Below are 7,151 nucleotides of genomic sequence, written 5' to 3'. Positions count from 1 at the left end.
GCCAATAAGTTTCCCCAGGCTTTTATTTTTTGCACCGACGAAAATGTAAGCCTGGGTACCGAGGCTACTGTACGTCTGTCTGTACGTACGTGTGTACGTCTGTAATCCCGACTTCAAATTCGACACACGCGTTCCACACCCCCACAGCGAGTGCAATGCCCGGTGTCGAGTCGGTCGGACCCACAGTTGTCCAGAACCGCCACAAAAGACCTCTGCCCGGGCTCTGGACAGGGCCCCTTCCCATGCCTGTTCTCCATATTTGGGCATGCATGACACAGAACTCCATATAGGAATAAAGGGACACAGAGAGACAGATACAGACATCTACATGGGCATAAAATAGACACAGACAGATGGGTGGAACGGGTACTCTGACACGGGTACAATGGGTATTGCATAGCCGGGTGGGGCATGGATCTCCAACTTCCATCGTTACTGACTCAGTGCTCGCTAGTTGAAGAGGAAAAGATAGAAAGGTCAAAATGAAGACAGGAATGTCAGATATGAGTGTAAAACATTAAAGCTATACGTCATTTACGTGTGTGTGTGTGTCCGTGTGTGTGTGTGTGTGTGTGTGCGTGCCTGTTTATGAGAGTCAACTAGGGTGGTCTTTGGCTGCAAGCGTCCAGCCCGGCATGCAGGCTTGTCAACACAACACAACACCAGAAAACATCCCAGATATCTCAGCTCCTCCCGCCTTCGTCTCCATCTGCCAAAGCCTGTCCAGAACTGGCCCTACACAGTAATTTAACTCTGAAACTGTAAAAATGATGGACCGTGTGCGTGTGTGTGTGTGTGTGTGTGTGTGTGTGTGTGTGTGTGTGTGTGTGTGTGTGTGTGTGTGTGTGTGTGTGTGTGTGTGTGTGTGTGTGTGTGTGTGTGTGTGTGTGTGTGTGTGTGTGTGTGTGTGTGTGTGTGTGTGTGTGTGTGTGTGTGTGTGTGTACGCGACCGTGCGCGGGAGGGCTCAAGTACTCCTCTAGTTCTAGAATAACAAAGCTGCAATTGACACTGACCTTACCTCCCATTACTTCTCCTACTTCCACAGCGATATGGTCTGGCCCTGTATGGCTTTCTCTGACTGTGGTTTGCATGCGTTTAAATCACTTTCACCCTGGAGTCCCTATTTTGGGCATGTTGTCGTAGAAGACGAACATTTTTTCAACATGAAAAAATATGTCACCATTTTCAATGTTAGATATAGCTCACAATAATGAATAATGGCTATTTTCAAAAACATTTCAACAGGATTTAAGTTGTTAAAACTTGTGGTGCAAGTAAAGTTTTTAGCATTCTTTTCCAATCAGACATGTATCTTTTTCTTCAAAGTCATTCCTCCTGAATCTACGATTAATGCAGGAATCGAATGGAAAACTCAAATCTGTGGAACTTCTGGTAGACTTCATCTGGGCCAAACATTTTCAATAATTATGAATGGATCCCATTGATGATCCATCTTTCTTTCTTTCTCTTTTTATTTCTTTCTCAATCGGCCTGTCTGTCTGTCTGTCTGTCTGTCTGTCTGTCTGTCTGTCTGACTGACTGACTGACTGACTGACTCTCTCTCTCTCTCTCTCTCTCTCTCTCTGTCACTCGCTATGTGTCTCTCTCTCTCACATATCTGGCTTGAGTCTCCAGCACCTGTCAGCTCCAGTTTTTATGAGTGTTTGAGGCCGGGTTGGATATGGAGCAGCAGGAGGGACTGAGAGTTGTTTAAGAGGGAGGAGATGAGGTGGAGGGGAGGGCGGAGAGGAAAAGGAGATATTTGTGTTATTTATGGGCTGCAGGACGACGCGCGCTGCCTCGAACACTGCTTAAACACACTGAGAGCGCACACATCTCCTCCCACTCTCCCTCGCCGCCAGTCAATACGATTTAGACTGCTAACTGCCCCTACAAGCTGTTATTATAAAGCTAACACCTATCTGAGATAGGGTTTATGACAACTTCCATATTTGATGTTGTAAATGCAAATGCATTAAGAATTACCCCATTTTCTCTTCATGATAGTTTGTTATCTTATCTCATTAAAATCCCCCCAGACTTGTCAAGTGAAAGGTTGATCTCTTGGTTTATTGCGACGGTAGGTCACAGATTACTATGAAACCCTGAAAAACCTGTCAGTCCGTCAGTGACTCCATCACGCCACCATATGGCCGTCAGTCCGTCACGCCTCGTGACACGTCACGCCACCATATATGGTCGTCAGTCCGTCACGCCTCCTTCCACTTTGATGTCTCCCTTTTGACTGATCTATTTCAAACTCTAGACAGGCCCACCCCAAAGTTATTAGTGCAGCCGGCGAAAACTAGAGTTCTCAACAGGCCCGAAAAATAAGGCCCGACCCTACCTGGGCCCTCATCAAACCCTGTACACTCAAGACACTGCCCCCGCTGCCACTCTTAGATCTCCATATATTATATGGAGCTGACCTGTTCTGACATTCCATATGTTGATCTGACCTCATCAATCCCTGCACACTCAAAACACGCTCCGTATATGGCCAGACCTCATCAAACCCTGTACACTCAAGACACTGCCCCCACTGCCACCCTTAGATCTGGAGCTGACCTGTTCTGACATTCTATATGTTGATCTGACCTCATCAAACCCTGTACACTCAAGACACGCTCCATATATGGCCAATGGATCCAAGAAGTCCTGTTTATGTTAAAGTTGCAGAGAATTAGATATAATGTTCATGGCTCACAGGAGAAATTTGACAGAACCTGGTCTACGTTTATCTCATATGTTGAAGACTTTACATTCCCTTAAGGCAGGGGTTCCCAAACTGTGGTGCGTGAACACACTCTAGGGGTGCGTGAACACACTCTAGGGGGTGCGTGACAAAAGGGTAATGGCGGTTTTATGGTGATATTTAACACAAACGGCAAAATCCTGTAAAACACTGTTGTAAGGAGATGTATAGAGCTAGCCTGGCTAATAAGCCAGACTCAAATCACACTGTCGTGTGGTATTTGAGTCTGGAGATGCTGTGTATGGATTTTGTTTCCCGGGGGGCGGGTTCAAACATTTTCTCTTTGACGCAATTGGTCAGAGCTACTGTCAGTCAAAGGTCTCAAGCATTGAACGCCCATATTGCATACCGTGTCCCGATTGGCCACACCAGTTATCTGGTGTAGGAAATGGCCGTACAATTGAGCCTCTCCAGACCGTAATCCGCCGGCAGGCAATTTTTTTTTTTGCCAACGGCTGATTCGGTCTGGCTTATTAGCCAGGCTAGTATAGAGCAGCTGTGGGAGTGACATTCTGTGATTATTTGCCATAATCATATAAAACAAATGTAACATTTTTGGCCAAATACAACAAGACTGAGCGTTGGGGTGCATCAGCTAGGTCAGGAGGTAACAGGGGGTGCACGGCCAAAAAAGTTTGGGGACCGCTGCCTTAAGGGGCAGGTGAGGGAACCGTTGACCAGACCCTGTGCTCCGTCCCCCTGGAGTTGGGGACTGAAGTTGACGGGGCTGCACTGCACCTCCCTCCCGATGTTATTGATTGCTGGTTGCGGTTATTACCATTACTACTACTACTATTGATTAACTATATTAGATATATACTTTTTTTCCCTTTATTTTCTTTTTAGCCTTAGTTTTTGTGCCTTTAAAAAGAAATGTCATCTTATTTTTTTTATCCATTCTGTGTATACTTGATCTTTGTATCTGTTTGCTGTTTCTGGACGGGGGGAGGGGGGCGGGGTACACAAACTGAACTGTTTTGACTGAACTGCTTGTCTGAAGTAATCTGTAAAAAGGAATAAAAACAAAGTAAACATATATGGCCAGTACAAAATTCATTCCATATATTGATATGCCAAAGCGCCAGCGCTCGCCCAGCAGTCACCCCGGCGGATGTGTGCGTGCCTCAGGGTGCCTCGGGGCATCTTGTCTTACTAGTATCCATTACTGCTTTGGGATCACTGTGTAAGAATTGTTAACAGTTAATTAAAAATCACACCCGTGTGAACTGAGTGGTGCAAGGTCTTATATAGCCTGATCAGCTGTGGTCACTGACGTAATGTCTCATTCCGGCCAATCACAATGCACCATGCTCATTTTTTGGTACGAACAGACAGACAGACAGACACGTAAACTAACAAAGCCAGTTGTAGGAGTGGTTTACACCACTCAAAAATACCAAATCACAGAGTTTAATCCCATACTATATCATTCTTGGCTTAGTTGGAATTCCCCCTTCCATGATGCTTTCACATGTGTATGCACATGAAACGTGCATTTTAATAACCTATATGTTAGATTTTGCTAGTGTTGGGCTAACTTTTTGGTTGTTGTTTAAAAGCACCCTTGTAAGCTTATTGTTTTAAAGGTTAATAAACGTTAAGAACATACTTTTGCTCATCAATACTATGTCCATTAACTGATCACCTTAGCTGGATTTGGACCAGCTGAGGGCAGAGTCACCAACGCAGCTGTAACTTAATTGGCAGAAGAGATTGGATGTAAGAAAGGTAGACATTGGTCAGCGTTGGTGACTCTGTCCTCAACTGGTCTAGGCCAGGGTTTAAGTGGTTAAGAACAGGAGTCCTGAATGAGCAGAATGAACCAATGCGGTACACCTGCTAAAGCTTCTCCATTAGAAATGGTCATTTCGGGCAACATTCAGAAACACTCAAATGATATTGTTTCAGTAACCTGCTTCCAGGAAAAACAAGCACTGAAAGCTGTGTCCAGCTCTCAGTTGGCACATGAAACCTTTGGACGAACAGACAGAAAGACTGACTGACTGATGGATCCTGGGTAAGCATAGGCTACAATGTAAACGTGTAGGGCCGACTCATTACGTGTACTGTAATTCAAACTTTGTTGAGAGTAAAATTCCACACAAGTGTACTTTGGGAGTTTAAAAGAACCACTTTTCACGTGCTCTCAAGGGGGAAAACGATAACTCTATTCTATTCTGGTGATTCAATTATAATATAGTGCATACTGTATATTGTCAACGCAGTGCTTTAACTCTAAAAGGGTGAAAAGACAACTCAAAAGCAGCTTTTTTAAATTAACAGCCGTATGTCTTCAGCCAAAACCCACAAATTACCACCCTCCAGCAGCAGAGAATTAGGAACAATTTTGTGTTCGCTATAAAATAACTAAATAAATAAATACAAAATAAAGACCAGGGAGGAGAGGAGGCGAGGAAATACAGCTTACTCAGGGGACCACCAAAGCAGGCCTGCGTGCATGGGACTGGTGACATGCAGTTTGCATTAAGTGCTGGACAGACTTGCATTGGAGAGAGATTGAAAGAGTGCTCTTTATTACATGGCCTATTAGACTAAGTTATTGATTTTTTAGGAAGCTGTTGAAATTCTTCCTCACTGGTGTGCGAAAAGAAAAGAAAATAAGTGTTTTCTTCATGTTACTGAGTGTAAGACACTCAAAAAAAGTGTTTTCACCAAATCACATGGGCTCAAATGTTGGCAGAAATTGTTTGATCAAATTCACTCCTGCAAAAGCCAGCTTGATAACCATAGATCATATAACATTAATAAACCATATTCATATTGCTGCTCCAGTCACTTAGGGCTCCATGGTGTTATTGACCTGATCTCAACTTATCCGATGATGTCAGGGTGAAACTACTTATTTGCCGAAAGCAACAGCAGAGACTGTTTAAATACTCTGCCCCACAGAAATCGATGAGATTCACAATTGAAATTCTGTTCATCATTCCAGTGTATTGACAGTATTGTCCTTTCTTAACCCATTTTGACCTGGGAACGATTACAAATGTCTTCTAAATCATGACAGTTTTCTGAAAAACCCATGTTTCTATGTCAGTGGTTCTCAAACATTTTCATGTCAAGGAGCCCCAAGATTATATGTAATTGGCCGCCGACCCCCATCTGAAAATATGTTGTTCCAGGGACCCCCCAGAAGCAAAGATTTGAGTTAAAAACTTTGGCTCTGAAAGAATATATATTCAAAGATTTGCGCCACATTTTCACGATTTAAAAAAAATAGCAGACATACAAGCTATTCGCTATTTTGCAATAGCTAAAGTATAAATTAATGCTTAAAACACCAAAAGGGGTTCCCGCCCAAAATGTGTTAACAGTACAAGTATTATAAGTATATACTTCATCAAATGCCATGCACTTGTGTCTATTAATCCAGTGCCATGTCCTTACGGGACGTAACGTGCCTTCCACGCTTCCGGCGTACTTCCTCTCCCAGTGTAAATTCTTCCGTCCCTCCTTCATCACACATCGCTCCCACGAACTGCAGCGGCCAATGAGGCATCTACTTTTTTTAAATATCTATGCACAGGACATCCAATCTTCTGGATGTCTTCCTGTTGGGACTCCGCCTTCTCATACTCATTCAGAGGAAACAGAGAGACGGACAGAGAAGGAAATAGGATTCACCTCACCTCATGAGCTCACCTCACTGTATGAGCTCACCTCATACACTGTTGGAAAGATGGTCTTTCTAACATTCTCTGACTTCCTAGAAGAAAAATTGTAAGAGATTGTGGGACAGATACCAAGACTCCCAGGTGAAATCAATCAAATCAAAACTGGTTACAGAGTCAAATCCTCAAAATGGACCCAAATGGATCCATTGAGTCCATTTCTACACTTTTGTAGTTAAATTGACACAGAGGATTTCACGTGTACAGAATGAGAATGGTGGCCTAGCTAGTAGCTACTGTAGATGAAGGTGTGTAGGACATTTCTTTACTACCGGAGTCACCTGTCCCATGCAGTCCACACAGGAGCCTTGAAGAGGACAGGGAACAACTTCAGGCCACAACAATCCCAGGGGCTTACATTTCAATGAAACTATTCTGAAATCAACAATGATACATGGGTGTCCAGGTAGCATATAGAGGTAAAACACTCCAGGCAGTGATACCTCTTTGCGCTCCACAATTCTCAGTGTTCTCAGGTGGGAATAAGCCAGCAGGAGCTTGTGTTTTTCGCTGTGCTATATAGCGTATTAGCGACTGCTACAGATTTGTCGGGTGCCTGTTCAACGGGGGAGTGGAGCTGTGGTCGATAACATGAACCTCTGCATGACGTGTTACGTCAGAGTCAGGTGAAAACGAGCCGCTAGCAACTTCCATGTGTATCGGAGGAGACATGTGGTTGTCTACACCCTCCCAAGGCCAACAG

Source organism: Electrona antarctica (genome assembly GCF_951216825.1).
Source record: "Electrona antarctica genome assembly, chromosome: 4".
Lineage (NCBI taxonomy): Eukaryota > Metazoa > Chordata > Actinopteri > Myctophiformes > Myctophidae > Electrona > Electrona antarctica.
The sequence above is the reverse complement of the archived record's forward strand: the minus strand, read 5'-3'. Positions refer to the sequence as shown.